General features: G+C 48.7%; 1 protein-coding gene, 1 non-coding gene and 1 pseudogene across 7 annotated transcripts in view; all 3 read right to left on the bottom strand.

Moving 5' to 3' along the window:
* Positions 1-20,417, bottom strand: part of CPSF1 (cleavage and polyadenylation specific factor 1) — a 465,036-nt gene that overhangs the window by 181,092 nt on the left and 263,527 nt on the right. The window lies entirely within an intron of this gene.
* Positions 11,360-11,476, bottom strand: LOC134931254 (U5 spliceosomal RNA). Its single transcript, XR_010179053.1, has one exon. It is a non-coding gene; the product is annotated as a U5 spliceosomal RNA (small nuclear RNA).
* On the bottom strand, positions 13,107-13,214 carry LOC134931323 (U5 spliceosomal RNA; annotated as a pseudogene).

The following is a 20,417-nucleotide window of genomic DNA, read 5'->3' as shown; positions in this document are numbered from 1 at the left end:
CTATGGAATGCAATGACCTGACAACAGCCAGAGAACTTTCTCCAAGGCCACAAGAACAATGTAACCTAGAGACCACTTTTGGCTGAAAGAAAGCTCTGGTTCCAAGCATAGCCCTGTCCGTGTGGGTGATGAAGAAAGGAGATGGACAAGATAAAGCCCTCAGCTCCGAAACTCTCCCTAGAAGAAAGTTCACAGAAAGGCCCCATCACAGCCATCCTCTCAAAAGGAAGGTTCTTCAAGACAGTGAGCAACCGCTGGAGATCCCAGGGAGCTAATGTGGGGATCACTGCCTGCAAAGAGGTCCGCCGTGACCCCATTCCAGACCATCATGCAGAAACCGCAGCACATAGACTAAACCGGAAAGGTAGGAACCCCTTTGCTTCACATCCGACAAACACTATGGTAATACTCGGCTGAAACAAACAGAAGGAAGGAGGGCGGTCTTGTGTTGGGGCACAGAAATATATTTTGTTTAATTAAAATAGAACCTTTATTTGTATCATCAGAAAAGCCTATCCAGTGATGTGTTATATAGACAAATATGTAAAACATGAAAAAATAAGAATTAACTTACCGATAATTCTATTTCTCATAGTCCGTAGTGGATGCTAGGGACTCCGAAAGGACCATGGGGAATAGCGGCTCCGCAGGAGACTGGGCACAAAAGTAAAAGCTTTAGGACTACCTGGTGTGCACTGGCTCCTCCCCCCATGACCCTCCTCCAAGCCTCAGTTAGGATACTGTGCCCGGACGAGCGTACACAATAAGGAAGGATTTGGAATCCCGGGTAAGACTCATACCAGCCACACCAATCACACCATATAACACGTGATAGGAACCCCGGTTAACAGTATGATAACAATTGGAGCCTCTGAAGAGATGGCTCACAACAAAACCCGATTTTTGTAACAATAACTATGTACAAGTATTGCAGACAATCCGCACTTGGGACGGGCGCCCAGCATCCACTACGGACTACGAGAAATAGATTTACCGGTGAGTAAAATCTTATTTTCTCTGACGTCCTAGTGGATGCTGGGGACTCCGTAAGGACCATGGGGATTATACCAAAGCTCCCAAACGGGCAGGAGAGTGCGGATGACTCTGCAGCACCGAATGAGAGAACTCCAGGTCCTCCTCAGCCAGGGAATCAAATTTGTAGAATTTAGCAAACGTGTTTGCCCCTGACCAAGTAGCTGCTCGGCAAAGTTGTAAAGCCGAGACCCCTCGGGCAGCCGCCCAAGATGAGCCCACCTTCCTCGTGGAATGGGCTTTTATTGATTTAGGCTGCGGTAATCCTACCGCAGAATGCGCCAGCTGAATAGTGCTACAAATCCAGCGCGCAATAGACTGCTTAGAAGCAGGAGCACCCAGCTTGTTGGGTGCATACAGGATAAACAGCGAGTCAGTTTTTCTGACTCCAGCCGTCCTGGAAACATAAATTTTCAGGGCCCTGACTACGTCCAGCAACTTGGAATCCTCCAAGTCCCTAGTAGCCGCAGGCACCACAATAGGTTGGTTCAAGTGAAAAGCTGAGACCACCTTCGGGAGAAACTGAGGACGAGTCCTCAATTCTGCCCTATCCATCTGGAAAATCAGATAAGAGCTTTTACAAGACAAAGCCGCCAATTCTGAAACCCGCCTGGCCGAAGCCAAGGCCAATAACATGACCACTTTCCGCGTGAGATATTTTAGATCCACAGTCTTAAGTGGTTCGAACCAATGTGATTTCAGGAATGCCAAAACCACATTGAGATCCCAAGGTGCCACTGGGGGCACAAAAGGAGGCTGAATATGCAGAACTCCTTTGACAAAAGTTTGAACTTCAGGCAGTGAAGCCAGTTCTTTCTGGAAGAAAATCGACAGAGCCGAAATCTGGACCTTGATGGACCCCAATTTGAGGCCCAACGTCACCCCTGCTTGCAGGAAGTGTAGGAATCGACCCAGTTGAAATTCCTCCTTCGGGCCTTCATGGCCTCACACCAAGCAACATATTTCCGCCAAATGCGGTGATAATGTCTTGCGTTGACATCCTTCCTGGCTTTGATCAGGGTAGGGATGACTTCCTCCGGAATACCCTTTTCCTTTAGGATCCGGTGTTCAACCGCCATGCCGTCAAACGCAGCCGCGGTAAGTCTTGGAACAGACAGGGTCCCTGCTGCAGCAGGTCTTGTCTGAGCGGCAGAGGCCAAGGGTCCTCTGCCAGCATCTCTTGAAGTTCCGGGTACCAAGCTCTTCTTGGCCAATCCGGAACCACGAGTATGGTTTTCACTCCTCGCATTCTTATTATTCTCAGTACCTTGGGTATGAGAGGTAGAGGAGGAAACACATAAACCGACTGGTACACCCACGGTGTCACTAGAGCGTCCACAGCGATCGCCTGAGGGTCCCTTGACCTGGCGCAATATCTTTTCAACTTTTTGTTGAGGCGGGACGCCATCAAGTCCACCCGTGGTCATTCCCAACGGTTTACCCGCATTTGGAAAACTTCTGGAAGAAGTCCCCATTCTCCCGGGTGTAGGTCGCCCATCGGAGAATCTTTGTGGCTTCTGCCATCGCCATCCTGCTTCTTGTGCCACCCTGTCTGTTTACATGGGCGACCGCCGTGATATTGTCTGATTGGATCAGTACCGGCTGGTTCTGAAGCAGGGGCCTTGCTTGGCATAGGGCATTGTAAATGGCCCTTAGCTCCAGAATATTTATGTGAAGCGAAATCTCCTTGGAAATTTCTTCCCTGTGTGACTGCACCCCAGCCCCGAAGGCTGGCCTCCGTGGTCACCAGGACCCAGTCCAGTGGCGTCACAAGGCGGGTGCGGGGGGTGCGGCCCGCACCCGGGTGTGACACCAAATGTCATCTCCTCCGCAGTGACAGGAGCCAGGTGCTGCAGTGTGAAATTCCGCTACAGCACCCGGCTCCTGTCATAGCAGAGGAGCCGACAGCACACTGAGACCGTCTCTGGGGGAAGCCCAGCATCTCCGGAGATGCTGGGCACGCCCCCAGAGTGACGATACCAGTATCCCCGCGAAGCCACGCCCCTGGCTGTAAGGCCACGCCCCCTTTTTGCAGCGATCGCGGCAGTACATCAGGGGTGCGCACCGGGTGTCACCACACTTGGTGACGCCTCTGACCCAGTCCTGTATTCCGAATCTGTGGCCCTCTAGTAGATGAGCCCTCTGCAGCCACCACAGCAGCGACAACCTGTTTCTTGCCGACAGGGTTATCCGCTGTTGTATCTGTAGATGGGACCCGGACCATTTGTCCCACAGGTCCCACTGGAACGTCCTTACGTGGAACCTTCCGAATGGAATTATGCTTCGTACGAAGCTACCATTCTTCCCAGGACTCGTGTGCATTGATGTACCGACACCTGTCCCGGTTTTAGGAGGTCTCTGACTAGAGATGACAACTCCTCGGCTTTTTCCACTGGAAGAAACACTCTTTTCTGGTCTGTGTCCAGAATCATTCCCAGGAACAGAAGACGTGTCGTCGGGACCAGCTGTGACTTTGGAATATTGAGAATCCAGTCTTGCTGTTGTAGCTCTTCCCGAGAGAGTGCTACCCCCACTACCAACTGTTCTTTGGACCTCGCCTTTATCAGGAGATCGTCCAAGTACGGGATAATAAAAACTTCCTTCTTGCGAAGGAGTATCATCATTTCGGCCATTACCTTGGTAAAGACCTTCGGTGCCGTGGACAACTCCAACGGCAGCGTCTGGAACTGATAGTGACAGTCCTGTACCACACATCTGAGGTACTCCTGGTGAGGAGGGTAAATGGGGACATGCAGGTACGCATCCTTGATGTCCAGGGAGACCCTGTAATCCCCCTCGTCCAGGCTCGTAATAACCGCCCTGAGCGATTCCATCTTGAACTTGAATCTTCTGATACAAAAGTTCAAGTATTTTAATTTTAAGATGGGTCTCACCGAACCGTTCTGTTTCGGTACCACAACCATTGTGGAATAGTAACCCCTTCCTTGCTGAAGGAGGGGCACCTTGACAATCACTTGTTGTGATTATAGTGTTGAATAGCCACCAACACCGCCTCCCTGGCAGAGGGAGGTGCCGGTAAGGCAGATTTTAGGAAACGGCGGGGGGAAGAACGTCTCGAACTCCAGCCTGTACCCCTGAGATACTACTTGAAGGACCCAGGGATCCATGTGAGAGAGCACACTGGACGCTGAAATTTCTGAGGCGGGCCCCCACCGTACCCGGGTCCGCCTGAGCAGCCCCAGCGTCATGCTGTGGACTTACCGGACGCAGGGAGGACTTCTGCTCTTGGGAACTAGCTGTGTGCTGCAGCTTTTTCCTCTACCTTTGCCTCTCGGCAGAAAGGATGAGCCTCTAGCCCTCTTGCTTTTCTGGGGCCGAAAGGACTGTACTTGATGATACGGTGCTTTCTTTTGTTGTGGGGTAGCCTGTGGCAAAAAAGTCAATTTCCCAGCAGTAGCTGTGGAAACGAGGTCTGAAAGACCATCCCCAAACAGTTTTACCCCCTTATAGGGCAAAACTTCCATGTGCCGATTCGAGTCGGCATCGCCTGACCATTGCCGAGTCCATAACCCCCGTCTGGCGGCAATGGACCTAGCGCTTATTTTTGATGCCAGCCGGCAAATATCCCTCTGTGCATCACGCATGTATAAGACCACTTCTTTTATATGCTCTATTGCCAGCAAAATATTGTCCCTATCCATAGTTATTTTCCGACAGGGAATCTGACCACGCAGCGGGAGCACTGCACATCCATGCCGAAGCAATGGCTGGTCGCAATATAATGCCCGAGTGTGTGACTATATCTTTTAGGGTAACCCCCTGCTTTTTATCAGCAGGTTCCTTCAGGGCGGCCGTATCCGGAGACGGTAGTGCCACCTTTTTTGATAAGCGTGTAAGCGCTGTATCTACCCTATGGGGTGTTTCCCAACGTGACCTATCCTCTGGCGGGAAAGGGTACGCTGCCAATTACCGTTTAGAAATTATCAATTTCTTACCCGGGGAAGACCACGCTTCCTCACACACCTCATTTAATTTCTCAGATGCAGGAAAAACTACTGGTAGTTTTCTCTCACCAAACATAATACCCTTTTATGTGGTACCTGGGGTATTATCATAAATGTGTAATACATTTTTCATTGCCTCAATCATGTAACGGGTGGACCTATTTGGAGGGTACACTAGTCTCATCGTCGTCGACACTGGAGTCGGTATCCGTGTCGACATCTGTTTCTGCCATCTGAGGTAGCGGGCGTTTTTAGAGCCCCCCATGACATTTGAGACGCTGGAACAGGCACAAGCTGAGTAGCCGGCTGTTCTGTGTCGTCGACCTTTTGTGTAAGGAGTTGACACTTTAACGTAATCCTTCCATAAGTCCAACCACACCGGTGTCGATCCCGCAGGGGGTGACATCACATTTACAGGCATTCGCTCCGCCTCCACATCATTATCCTCCTCATACATGTCGACACAGCCGTACCGACACACAGCACACACACAGGGAATGCTCTGACAGAGGACAGGACCCCACAAAGCCCTTTGGGGAGACAGAGGGAGAGTATGCCAGCACACACCAGGGCGCTATATATCACAGGGATATCACATATAAGAGTGTTTTCCCTTATAGCTGCATATATATATTGTATACTGCGCCTAAATTGTGCCCCCCCCCCTCTCTTTTTAACCCTTTCTGTAGTGTATTGACTGCAGGGGAGAGCCAGGGAGCTTCCCTCCAACGGAGCTGTGAGGGAAAAATGGCGCCAGTGTGCTGAGGAGATAGCTCCGCCTTTTCGCGGACTATCTCCCGCATTTTTATGGATTCTGGCAGGGGTTAAAAAGCACCTATATAGCCTCTGGGGCTATATATGGTGCCAGTTTGCCAGCCAAGGTGTTATTATTGCTGCTCAGGGCGCCCCCCCCCCAGCGCCCTGCACCCATCAGTGACCGCAGTGTGTGGTGTGCATGAGGAGCAATGGCGCACAGCTGCAGTGCTGTGCGCTACCTTGGAGAAGACAGAAGTCTTCAGCCGCCGATTTTCCGGACCACCTTCTTGCTTCTGGCTCTGTAAGGGGGACGGCGGCGCGGCTCCGGGAACGGACGACGAGGTCGGGTCCTGTGTTCGATCCCTCTGGAGCTAATGGTGTCCAGTAGCCTAAGAAGCCCAAGCTACCACCACTTAGGTAGGTTCGCTTCTTCTCCCCTTAGTCCCTCGATGCAGTGAGCCTGTTGCCAGCAGATCTCACTGAAAATAAAAAACCTAACATATACTTTCTTCCTAGGAGCTCAGGAGAGCCCCTAGTGTGCATCCAGCTCAGCCGGGCACAGAAATCTAACTGAGGCTTGGAGGAGGGTCATAGGGGGAGGAGCCAGTGCACACCAGATAGTCCTAAATCTTTCTTTAGATGTGCCCAGTCTCCTGCGGAGCCGTCTATTCCCCATGGTCCTTACGGAGTCCCCAGCATCCACTAGGACGTCAGAGAAAATAAAGATTTTAAACCTACTGGTAAACCTTTTTCTCGTAGTCCGTAGAGGATGCTGGGGACTCCGTAAGGACCATGGGGAATAGACGGGCTCCGCAGGAGACATGGGCACTAAAAAGAACTTTAGGTATGGGTGTGCACTGGCTCCTCCCTCCATGCCCCTCCTCCAGACATCAGTTAGAGAAACTGTGCCCAGAGGAGACGAACAGTACGAGGAAAGGATTTTGTAAATCCAAGGGCAAGATTCATACCAGCCCACACCAATCACACCGTATAATATGGAATATATGAACCAGTCAACAGTATGAAACAAAACCAGCATCAGTCCAAAACTGATTCAACTGAAACATAACCCTTACGTAAGCAACAACTATATACAAGTCTCGCAAAAGTAGTCCGCACTTGGGACGGGCGCCCAGCATCCTCTACGGACTACGAGAAATAGATTTACCGGTAGGTTTAAAAAACAGTGCCTCTGTTTCCCTAACTCGAGCCGTTCTGGCCACATAAATTTTCAATGCCCTGACCACATCCAGGGACTCGGAATTCTCCATGTCCCTTGTAGCCACGGCACCACAATAGGTTGGTTCATATGAAAAGAAGAAACCACCTTAGGCAAAAATTGGGGACGAGTCCGCAACTCAGCTCTATCCACATGGAAAATCAGATAAGGGCTTTTGTGAGACAAAGCCGCCAATTCGGACACCCGCCTTGCAGATGCCAAGGCCAACAACATGACCACTTTCCAAGTGAGATACTTTAATTCAACTGTTTGAAGCGATTCAAACCAGTGAGACTTAAGGAACCGTAACACCACGTTAAGGTCCCATGGCGCCACTGGAGGCACAAAAAGAGGCTGGATATGCAGCACCCCTTTCACGAAAGTCTGGACTTCTGGAAGAGAAGCCAATTCCCTTTGAAAGAAAATGGATAGGGCCGAAATCTGAACCTTAATGGAGCCTAACTTTAGGCCCACATTCACTCCAGTTTGCAGGAAGTGGAGAAAACGGCCCAGATGGAATTCTTCCGGAGGAGCAGTCTTGGCTTCGCACCAAGACACATACTTCCTCCAGATATGGTAATAATGTTTCGATGTCACCTCCTTCCTTGCCTTTATTAGAGTAGGAATGACCTCTTCCGGAATGCCCTTTTCCACTAGGATCCTGCGTTCAACCGCCATGCCGTCAAACGCAGTCGCGGTAAGTCCAGGAACAGACAGGGCCCTTGTTGTAACAGGTATTCCCTGAGAGGAAGAGGCCACAGATCTTCTGAGAGCATTTCCTGTAGATCCGGATACCAGGCCCTTCGAGGCCAATCTGGAACGATGAGAATCGCCTGAACCCCTCTTCGTCTTATGATTCTCAGTATCTTTGAGATGAGAGGAAGAGGAGGGAACACACAGACCGACTGAAACACCCACGGTGTCACCAGGGCGTCCACTGCAAACGCCTGAGGGTCCCTTGACCTGGCGCAATATCTCGGAAGTTTCTTGTTGAGGCGTGAAGCCATCATGTCTATTTGAGGCAGACCCCACTGACTTGCAACCTCTGTGAAGACTTCCTGATGAAGTCCCCACTCTCCTGGATGTAGATCGTGTCTGCTGAGGAAGTCTGCTTCCCAGTTGTCTACTCCCGGAATGAAGACTGCTGTCAGAGCGCTTACATGACTCATCGAAGAATCTTTGAGGCTTCTGCCATTGCCACTCTGCTCCTTGTGCCGCCTTGGCGGTTTACATGAGCCACTGCTGTGATGTTGTCTGACTGAATCAGAACCGGTAGACCTTGAAGTAAGGTCTGCGCCTGACGAAGGCCATTGTATATGGCCCTTAATTCCAGAATGTTGATGTGTAGACAAGCCTCCTGGCTTGACCACAAACCCTGGAAGTTTCTTCCCTGTGTGACTGCTCCCCATCCTCGGAGGCTCGCGTCCGTGGTCACCAGAACCCAGTCCTGGATTCCGAACCTGCGACCCTCTAGAAGGTGAGCACTCTGCAGCCACCACAGGAGAGATACCCTGGCCCTGGGGGACAGGCGGATCATCTGATGAATCTGTAGATGTGACCCGGACCACTTGTCCAGAAGGTCCCACTGAAAGGTTCTGGCATGGAACCTGCCGAATGGAATGGCCTTGTAAGACGCCACCATTTTTCCCAGCACTCGCGTGCAGGGATGTACCGACACCCTGTCTGGCTTCAACAGGTCCCTGACCAAGTCCTGCAGTTCCTGGGCCTTTTCCGTCGGGAGAAAGACCCTCTTTTGTTCCGTGTCCAGAATCATGCCTAAGAAAGGCAATCTGGTTGTTGGAACTAACTGTGACTTTGGCAGGTTTAGAATCCAACCGTGTTGTTGTAACACCCTCAGGGAGAGTGATACTTTGACCAGCAACTGTTCTCTCGATCTCGCTTTTATCAGGAGATCGTCCAAGTATGGGATAATTGTGACCCCCTGCTTGCGTAGGAGCACCATCATTTCCGCCATTAATTTGGTAAAAATTATCGGGGCCGTGGACAGCCCAAACGGCAATGTCTGAAATTGGTAGTGACAATCCTCCACCACAAATCTCAGGAACGCCTGATGAGGTTGATAAATGGGGACATGAAGGTTTGCATCCTTTATGTCTAGAGACACCATATAATCTCCCTCTTACAGACTTGCAATGACCGCCCTGAGCGACTCCATCTTGAACTTGAACCTCTTTAAGTATAGGTTTAAGGATTTTAAATTTAGAATGGGTCTGACCGAACCGTCCGGTTTCTGGACCACAAACAGGGTTGAGTAATAGCCCATCCCCTGCTGCAGCAGGGGAACCTTGACCACCACTTGTTGGAGACACAATTTTTGAATTGCTGCCAAAATTACCTCCCTCTCTGGGGAAGAAGTCGGCAGTGCCGATTTGAAAAACCGGCGAGGGGGCACCTCTTCGAATTCCAGCTGGTACCCCCGGGAAACAATGTCTATTGCCCAGGGGTCCACCTGAGAATGAATCCAGACCTGGCTGAAAAGACGAAGACGTGCCCCCACCGGAGCGGACTCCCCCAGCGGAGCCCCAGCGTCATGCGGTGGATTTAGTAGAAGCCGGGGAGGACGTTTGATCCTGGGAACTGGCTGTAGCTGGCAGCTTTTTCCCCTTGCCCTTACCTCTGGCAAGAAAATAGGATTTTGGTACTTACCAGGTAAATCCTTTTCTTTGAATCCATAGGGGGCACTGGAGTACTCTTGGGATATGGACGGGCGGAGCCGAACAAAGGCACTGAATATTCAAATTTAGGACCCTCCCACCCCTCCATATCCCCGAGTACCTCAGTGTACTGTCTCAGTGTTTTTTACTGAGCGAACAGGAACGATATAGAGAGGTTGACAATGGAGAATACCTATAACATAACGGACAACAACAATGTTGACCCATAACCTTACTGTCAACTAAACAGTTGACACCATAACCGATAGAACTTTATAATTTGAACCAATCGGTGAAAATGTGTTACCATAAGCTCCTCTGAGCTTAATATCAATCAAGTAAAACTTGTTACCCTAAGCTCTCTTGAGCTTAAAACAACCCAGGTAAACTGGCTAACCCCAGTTGGCAGTATCATAGAGAACAAACAACGTATTCATATCACGTACTGTTGACGTTCGGCACATATATAAACGCGTAATGCGTGTACCACATTCAGTTCTAGAATGTGCTGTCCACACAGGAACCCCTATTGGTACATTGATGTGAAGAATACGAAAGCGTGATTCGTCCGAAGATCTGCTTTGTCATGAGAAAACTGAAATACGGTGGCTTGGAATACAAGGCACCCAAATATGAAAACAAACCCTTGCCGAAGCCAAGGCTAGAAGAAAAAATTGTTTTCCAAAGTGAGAAACTTAATTCCCATTTGTTGAAAGGGTTCACAATATGAAACTGTAAGAAATCTGAACCCAACTTCAAGTCGCCTGGCGCTGTAGGTGGGATAAATAGAGTGTGAACTTTGATGACACCTTGTAGAAAGATGTGTACAGACGCAAATAGAAGCAAACGTCTTTGAAAATAAGTTTACCACACAGATACCTGCACTCTTCGTGCAGATCAACGCAGTTTTCCATCCCACCCCGTTTAACAGAATACGGGTTACTTGAAGGATGATGTTGGAACTTCCGAGGTTTACAACCTATGTAAGCACACGAAATTTTGTAAAAATGAGCTGCCTTAAACGGCTTACTATTTCGTAACATGGTTAGTATAACCGATACTGTAATGCTCAATTTCTTAAGAGGGCGGTCTGAACCCTCACCCCGTCAACCGCAGCTGCGGTACCTAGATAATAGGTACCTAGGGAACTATGGGTAAACTAACGTTCCCTGATGTAACAGGTTGGACGTATTATGAGCGGGCCAAGATCGTGTGCAAGTATTCCTTGAAAATTCGAGAAGCAAACTTCTCCGAAACCCATGAGATACCACCAGTATGACTGTGACAAACTGTCTTATGATCCGTTTTGACAACGGAGAGAGCAGCGGAAAATGGTGGAGCCAGATACACGATGCTGAATGACCACATGAATGTGAGAGACTCCACCGCCACTGCCCTTGTGATCTGTTTTGTACACATACTGAACTTTCGTAATTGTGGCGAGATGCCATCATGTATACTTGAGGGTAACCCCCTTCTGTGGACTCACATATGAAACACCTCTAGATTTAATGTCCAGTTTTCAGGATCCAAATCCTGACGGGTGAGATCCTCTGTCTAACAGATGTCCACTCACATAATGATCTCTTGACATTTTCACATAATGGTGTTCTGAGCCATTGAGGATCTGAGTTACCTGCCGCATTGCCATGCGGCTACTTGGTTCTCACTGGTTGTTGTGTATGCAACTGCCGTTGCCTTGTTTGACTGCTTAAGGCCAGCGTGGGACATGCATCAAAAATTTACATGAAACTCATGGTTGTTCCTCTCCACCGAAATCTTTAGTAAAAGGCGAAAGATTTATTCGTTCTGAAGAGAAACCAGAGTATATACCTGGTCAGACTGAAAGCGAATTATGTATTGCATTGTAAAATGCCCAGAGTTCTAGGACATTTATCGACAGCAATCTGTCGTGTTTTAGAACCTTTGTTGCTAATTTTAACTACAAATCCTGACCCTCTGCGACTGTCGTCCAGAGTATATACACCCTTTTCCCTCTGTGGGAAACGCGAGTGAAGGGTGGCGAACTAAATTGAAAACACATCGTTATTCGTAATAGGTGAATACACCAATGTACCGCTAGTGTGCGTGTTTTGCACTAATTACTAGACGTACATTTGTTATTGCTGGTGTAGTAGGTAAAAGTCTTTGATTTACCGTATTTATCATCTTACCTAGGCATTGACATCGTTTAGACGGAATTAGATGCGATTGTTTTCGAACTTGATCTGCTACCGCAGTATACCTTAGTAGCGCAAGTTTAGAGGAACTTTGTTGAGACAGAGTTCGTATGTGAGATGAGCTATCATCCCAACATCACTTTTGGTAAATACCCAAAGCGATAAGCAACGGTAGACATGAAATGGTTAATGGTTGTGGCGAATTGCAAACGCTAAAACCTGTGATGAACAAACCGGAATGGGTATATACGCATTGCAAATGCCAGTATTTTGTGGCTCCAATATGCCAATACTACCCGCAGCAAATCCATTTTCAAACTGCAGTAAGTGATTTGTTGATTGCAACTGCGACGGAGCTGTATGGATTGGTTACCCCAACCAGAGGGGAATAAGCCACCATGACTCTGCCTGTATTATAAAGACAGCTGAAACCCAGTAGAGACCAAATGGCTACCTGCCAATCCGTTCGACAGAGGCAGTCATGACCCTGTTGAAGTCTGGAAACCCCGCAAAGGTAACATGTAAAGACGCGCTCCCACAATTGGAAAAGAGGTCATCAACTACTGGCTTGCAGACCGTAGCGACCTGTCGTTACAAGGCGTGAGTGTTTGTATCACCGCCTTGAAACTGAAGTCTAAAGGGATTAAATGCCGGCACAAGAATTCCGTTTCGATTAACGGCTGAATATCAAATGTAGGACCAACAAGCTGTGGCCTTGTCGTGCTGAACTGGCGACGATGAAACGTCGTTAGAAGCTTTACAGATATACTCTGTAGCTTCTTTTAACCGTAATGTCTAGTGACCCAAATGTTTCATGGGTCTTTATGTTTGACACAGACGCATTTACCAATGTCGGATGGCGTCATATTGTAAACGATTAAATAGTGGTCAAAGTCTACTAAGTGGAACAATGGAGACATTGACTCCCTGTAATTTAGCAATGTATGTTCGCAACAACCCTGCACTATCTGAGTGCTGGTCTAATGAACCCTTCTCACTCGTGGTTATCGGTGTGAGATTTGACATAGAATCGTGCATTACATTATAAGACCAGTTAAATAAGCACTGTGGTACCCAAAGGGAATTCCTCTGGAAAACTGTCTTTTGTTAGAGCTGGCGGAATAACTTCCGAGACTCCGATGCCAATGTTATTTTTTTTTTTTTTTTTTTTTGTTTGTTTTTGGTCTGTACTAGAGCCTTACTCGCTATGCAGACAGACACCCCAATAGGCCACGGACAGCCATTGCACGCCTTATGACGTTATCATGTCATATATATATATTGTATTGGTGAACAGCATAATAATATTAAACTCAAGGTTGATTCTCTCTACGGAAATCTTTAGTAAAACTAAAGATTTATTCGCTGTGAAGAAAAAACAGAGTAATCTTTATGTGAAAAGCAGTTCACATGGCCTATGAAACCCGAACCAAATTCCTACTAACCCCCCTACGCCTCTGGTGGCTTAGAGATGTAGGGCAGGAATGTTCTAGAATCATGTAGAAAAACAGTTTACATGCCGATTAAAATTTCCCACTAACACCCCTGCGCCTCCAGTGGCTTAGAGATGTAGGGCAGGAATGTTCCAGAATCACAAACTGGAAAACAACAGGCAGCATGGTTAAAATGGCCCGTTTGCCATGCTGACCTTTCCGTATAGGTTATTATACAGTATAACCACAGGACGGTTACAACTGTTCTATGAATAAATATATATATAAGCTGATAGGCCATGATCACATCAGACATTAATATTAATATATTAATATAGGCTCCCTAGCTTTGTTAATAGCAGCCATTAATATAGGTTAAACTCTGAAAATCACAGCCAGTAATATAGTTCAATTATTACTGTCAGTATCGGTAACAAGCTTATATCTGTGATAGATATATATATAAATATATATATACCCAGCTGGTCATATATCCGCCAGCTTCCACCGTGCCTCTTCCCCCCCTATGATCATCTGCGGGAAGCCTGCACTTGTGATCGTCTCTGTAGTGAGACTGATGGGCGGCCGGACGTAGCTGGGCGGCCGTTGGAAGCCTGCCCTGGCATTTGCAGGCCGTGACGGAGCGGCGGTCATACTGGTACTAAGTATGGCTTACCTGCTGTGCAGCCGTACGGAGCCCAGTGTGCGGCAGGACGGACTGGCGGCTACCGGAGCGCTGGGACGGGCGGCCTGATGTCAGACGGAGCAGCTGCTTCGTATGAACTCCCCCTGCTGCGGCAGGAGGGAGCTTGGCGGCGACCGGAGCGCTGGGACGGGCGGCTTGATGTCCCCGTCTGTGTGATACATAGCGGCTGTTTAGCGTCGTCTGATCTCCCCCTGCTATGCGGCAGGACGGAGTTGGCGGCTGCCGGAGCATCTCCTCAGAAGGTAGTGGCTGTCTTGGCGGGTATGAGCTCCCCCTGCTGTGCGGCGGGACGGAGCTGTATTGTATTCACATTAACCCACACATAGCGGGGCGGCAGCCTGCGCTGACCGCCCCGCTCCCCAGCCTACCTTTCTGTAACTTCTGGCTGTGGCGGGACTTTCTGTATAAGCCCCGTCCAGCTTCAGTGGTGTGACTCATGGCTGCAACGGGGCTTCGTTGTGTAAGCTCCGTCAGCTCTGTAGTCCTTGTGACGCAGTCAGCTTCCAGTGATCTATTGGCTGCGACGGCTTTTTGCAAGCCCGTCCAGCTCTCTAGTCCTGGCTGCTGTTTGTAGAAGCAGTGCTGTCTGTGGCCGTGAGGGTGCTCTTTGTGAGGACCGACACGCCATGCTGTCTGTGGCTGTGAGGGTGCTCTTTGTGAGGACCGACACGCCATGCGCTGCCCGTGCAGCGGCACTATCCCGGACCCATGTTTTTTCAGAAACTGGGAAGGGATGTGCTAAGTTGTAAAAATAAAAATTAAAAATAAAATTTAAAAATAAAAATCCAAGTGTGGCTATACCACAAGCCGATGTTCGTGCTGTGAGCACCGAAAAAACACTGAGACAGTACACTGAGGTACTCGGGGATATGGAGGGGTGGGAGGGTCCTAAATTTGAATATTCAGTGCCTTTGTTCGGCTCCGCCCGTCCATATCCCAAGAGTACTCCAGTGACCCCTAGTGGATGAAAAAGAAAGGAAGATCCCCGTACTCTCTTGGATTTATGCGGACGAAAGGACTGCATCTGATAATGTGACGCTTTCTTAGGCTGTGAGGAAACATAAGGTAAAAAGGTTGATTTACCTGCAGTAGCTGTGGAGACCAGGTCCGCGAGACCTTCCCCAAACAACTCCTCACCCTTGTAAGGTAAAACCTCCATATGCCGTTTTGAGTCGGCATCACCCGACCACTGTCGAGTCCACAGTGCTCGCCTGGCAGAAAATGCCATAGCGTTCGCTCTGGACCCCAGTATGCCTATATCCCTCTGAGCCTCTCTCATATAAAGGACCGCATCCTTAATATGTCCCAGGGTCAATAAGATAAAATCCCCATCCATCGTACCCATATCAGTAGATAAGGTATCTGTCCACGCTAGTACAGCGCTACAAACCCAGGCCGACGCTATTGCCATTCTAAGTAATGTACCGGCATGAGTGTAAATTGACTTCAAGGTATTTTCCTGCTTGCGATCAGCAGGATCCCTGAGGGCAGCAGTATCCTGAGACGGCAGCGCCACCTTTTTGGAAAGGCGCGTCAACGCTTTATCCACCCTTGGGGATGATTCCCACCGTATCCTGTCCTTGATCGGGAAAGGATACGCCATAAGAATCCTTTTGGGAATTTGCAGCTTCTTGTCGTCCCCCCCCCGCGCCCTGCACCCAACAGTGTGCGCTGTGTGTGTATGTATGTGTGGGAGCAATGGCGCACAGCGTTACCGCTGCACGTTACCTCAGTGAAGATCATGAAGTCTTCTGCCGCCTTTGTAGTCTTCTGCCTTCCTATACTCACCCGGCTTCTATCTTCCGGCTCTGCAAGGAGGACGGCAGCGCGGCTCTGGGACGAACCGCTAGGGGAGACCTGCGTTCTGACTTCCTCTGGAGCTAATGGTGTCCAGTAGCCTAAGAAGCAGAGCCTATCATTTAAAGTAGGGCTGCTTCTCTCCCCTCAGTCCCACGATGCAGGGAGCCTGTTGCCAGCAGTGCTCCCTGAAAATAAAAAACCTAACAAAATAAGATTTTACTTACCGATAAATCTATTTCTCGTAGTCCGTAGTGGATGCTGGGACTCCGTAAGGACCATGGGAAATAGCGGCTCCGCAGGAGACAGGGCACAAAATAAAAGCTTAAGGATCAGGTGGTGTGCACTGGCTCCTCCCCCTATGACCCTCCTCCAAGCCTCAGTTAGGATACTGTGCCCGGACGAGCGTACATAATAAGGAAGGATATTGAATCCCGGGTAAGACTCATACCAGCCACACCAATCACACCGTACAACTCGTGATCTGAACCCAGTTAACAGTATGATAAACGCAAAGGAGCCTCTGAAAAGATGGCTCACAACAATAATAACCCGAATTTTTGTAACAATAACTATATACAAGTATTGCAGACAATCCGCACTAGGGATGGGCGCCCAGCATCCACTACGGACTACGAGAAATAGATTTATCGGTAAGTAAAATCTTATGTTCTCTGACGTCCTAGTGAATGCTGGGACTCCGTAAGGACCATGGGGATTATACCAAAGCTCCCAAACGGGCGGGAGAGTGCAGATGACTCTGCAGCACCGAATGAGAGAACTCCAGGTCCTCCTCAGCCAGGGTATCAAATTTGTAGAATTTAGCAAACGTGTTTGCCCCTGACCAAGTAGCTGCTCGGCAAAGTTGTAAAGCCGAGACCCCTCGGGCAGCCGCCCAAGATGAGCCCACTTTCCTTGTGGAATGGGCTTTTACTGATTTTGGCTGTGGCAATCCTGCCACAGAATGTGCAAGCTGAATTGTACTACAAATCCAACGAGCAATCGTCTGCTTTGAAGCAGGAGCACCCAGCTTGTTGGGTGCATACAGGATAAACAGCGAGTCAGATTTTCTGACTCCAGCCGTCCTGGAAACATATATTTTCAAGGCCCTGACAACGTCAAGCAACTTAGAGTCCTCTAAGTCCCTGGTAGCCGCAGGTACCACAATAGGTTGGTTCATGTGAAATGCAGAAACCACCTTAGGTAGAAATTGAGGACGAGTCCTCAATTCCGCCCTGTCAGAATGAAAAATTAAGTAAGGGCTTTTATATGATAAAGCCGCCAATTCTGACACACGCCTGGCTGAAGCCAAGGCTAACAGCATCGACACCTTCCATGTGAGATATTTTAAGTCCACAGTGGAAAGTGGTTCAAACCAATGTGACTTTAGAAAACTCAACACAACATTGAGATCCCAAGGTGCCACTGGAGGCACAAAAGGAGGCTGTATGTGCAGCACCCCTTTTACAAATGTCTGAACTTCAGGTACTGAAGCCAGTTCTTTCTGGAAGAAAATCGACAGGGCCGAAATTTGAACCTTAATGGACCCTAATTTTAGGCCCATAGACAGTCCTGTTTGCAGGAAATGAAGGAAACGACCCAGTTGAAATTCCTCTGTAGGGGCCTTCTTGGCCTCACACCACGCAACATATTTACGCCAAATGCGGTGATAATGTTTTGCGGTTACGTCCTTCCTGGCTTTGACCAGAGTAGGGATGACTTCTTCTGGAATGCCTTTTTCCCTCAGGATCCGGCGTTCAACCGCCATGCCGTCAAACGCAGCCGCGGTAAGTCTTGGAACAGACAAGGCCCCTGCAGTAGCAGGTCCTTTCTTAGAGGTAGAGGCCACGGTTCGTCCGTGAGCATCTCTTGAAGTTCCGGGTACCAAGTCCTTCTTGGCCAATCCGGAACCACGAGTATAGTTCTTACTCCTCTCCTTCTTATGATTCTCAGTACTTTTGGTATGAGAGGCAGAGGAGGGAACACATACACTGACTGGTACACCCACGGCGTTACCAGAGCGTCCACTGCTATTGCCTGAGGGTCCCTTGACCTGGCGCAATATCTGTCCAGTTTTTTGTTTAGACGTGACGCCATCATGTCCACCTTTGGTTTTTCCCAACGGTTTACAATCAGGTGGAAGACTTCTGGGTGAAGTCCCCACTCTCCCGGGTGAAGGTCGTGTCTGCTGAGGAAGTCTGCTTCCCAGTTGTCCACTCCCGGAATGAACACTGCTGACAGTGCTATCACATGATTTTGCGCCCAGCGAAGAATCCTTGCAGCTTCTGCCATTGCCCTCCTGCTTCTCGTGCCGCCCTGTCTGTTTACGTGGGCGACTGACGTGATGTTGTCCGATTGGATCAACACCGCCTGACCCTGAAGCAGAGGTTTTGCTTGACTTAGGGCATTGTAAATGGCCCTTAGTTCCAGAATGTTTATATGAAGAGATGTTTCCATGCTTGACCACAAGCCCTGGAAATTCCTTCCCTGTGTGACTGCTCCCCAGCCTCTCAGGCTGGCATCCGTGGTTACCAGGATCCAATCCTGAATGCCAAATCTGCAGCCCTCTAGTAGATGAGCACTCTGCAGCCACCACAGGAGAGACACCCTTGTCCTTGGCGACAGGGTTATCCGCTGATGCATCTGCAGATGCGATCCGGACCATTTGTCCAGTAGATCCCACTGAAACGTTCTTGCATGGAATCTTCCGAATGGAATCGCTTCGTAGGAAGCCACCATTTTTCCCAGGACCCTCGTGCACTGATGCACTGAGAAAACACACTGACTACAGGGGTGTGACACCCTGTAGAAAATCAAGAGCGCTGTCCGCACTGATAAAGGAGACTATTTACTATACAATTAAAATATTTGACAATAACAAATTGTTAACAATTTTTATTAAAAATGAATAAAATTAATGAAGTAGTACAACCTGACTGGCCTTCAATCAGCCTATATAATGCGTACTTAATATCATGATATAGACAATTCATATACAACCATTATTATGGCTATGTGTTACTGAAATTATGAGGCTTAGAATTTGATGCAACTAAAATTCATAATGTCCACTTGTTGGAAGATGAAAAGGCTATAAATGGCGTTCCAAACACTGAGTGTGTTTGGAGGTCCTCAGTTCTTTAAATGTTCCAATTTGAACATGTGTGCACACATATAGCAATTTAATGAATAGTTACCATCCACGGATATTATGGGTTCACCTCCAGGATAATGAATTAATGCTGTGACAGTCCCGAATTCAGAAACTCCCTCTGCTGGTGCTTGACCGTCAATTGTAGAATATCTATGTAGTATATTCGAATAGATCCACACTCTCAGCTGGTCTTTATCAAGACATCGTTTTAGGAGGTTCCTGACTAGCTCGGATAACTCCCTGGCCTTTTCCTCCGGGAGAAACACCTTCTTCTGGACTGTGTCCAGAATCATTCCTAGGAACAGTAGACGTGTCGTTGGAATCAGCTGCGATTTTGGAATATTTAGAATCCACCCGTGCTGACGTAACACTACCTGAGATAGTGCTACTCCGACTTCTAACTGTTCCCTGGATCTTGCCCTTATCAGGAGATCGTCCAAGTAAGGGATAATTAAAATGCCTTTTCTTCGTAGAAGAATCATCATTTCGGCCATTACCTTGGTAAAGACCCGAGGTGCCGTGGACAATCCAAACGGCAGCGTCTGAAACTGATAATGACAGTTTTGTACTACAAACCTGAGGTACCCTTGGTGAGAAGGGTATATTGGGACGTGGAGATAAGCATCTTTGATGTCCAGAGACACCATATAGTCCCCTTCTTCCAGGTTCGCTATCACTGCTCTGAGTGACTCCATCTTGAATTTGAACCTTTTTATGTAAGTGTTCAAGGATTTCAGATTTAAAATTGGTCTCACCGAGCCGTCCGGCTTCGGTACCACAAACAGCGTGGAATAATACCCCTTTCCCTGTTGCAGGAGGGGTACCTTGATTATCACCTGCTGGGAATACAGCTTGTGAATGGCTTCCAAAACTGCCTCCCTGTCGGAGGGAGACTTTGGTAAAGCAGACTTCAGGAACCGACGAGGGGGAAACGCCTCGAATTCCAGTTTGTACCCCTGCGATACTACCTGTAGAATCCAGGGATCCACTTGCGAGTGAGCCCACTGCGCGTTGAAATTCTTGAGACGGGCCCCCACCATATCTGAGTCTGCTTGTAAAGCCCCAGCGTCATGCTGAAGACTTGGCAGAAGCAGGGGAGGGCTTCTGCTCCTGGGAAGCGGCTGCGCGATGCAGTCTTTTTCCTCTTCCTCTGCCCCGGGGCAGAAAGGAGTGGCCTTTTGCTCGCTTGTACTTATGGGAACGAAAGGACTGAGTTTGAAAAGACGGTGTCTTTTTCTGCTGATGTGAAGTGACCTGGGGTAAAAAGGTGGATTTCCCAGCCGTTGCCGTGGCCACCAGGTCCGATAGACCAGCCCCAAATAACTCCTCCCCTTTATACGGCAATACTTCCATGTGCCGTTTGGAATCCGCATCCCCTGACCACTGTCGCGTCCATAACGCTCTTCTGGCAGAGATGGACATAGCACTTACTCTTGATGCCAGGGTGCAAATATCCCTCTGTGCATCACGCATATATAGCAATGCATCCTTTAAATGTTC

The sequence above is a fragment of the Pseudophryne corroboree genome, chromosome 5 (genome assembly GCF_028390025.1).
Source record: "Pseudophryne corroboree isolate aPseCor3 chromosome 5, aPseCor3.hap2, whole genome shotgun sequence".
Taxonomy (NCBI): Eukaryota; Metazoa; Chordata; class Amphibia; order Anura; family Myobatrachidae; genus Pseudophryne; species Pseudophryne corroboree.
This window is presented reverse-complemented; position numbering and strand designations above follow the sequence as displayed.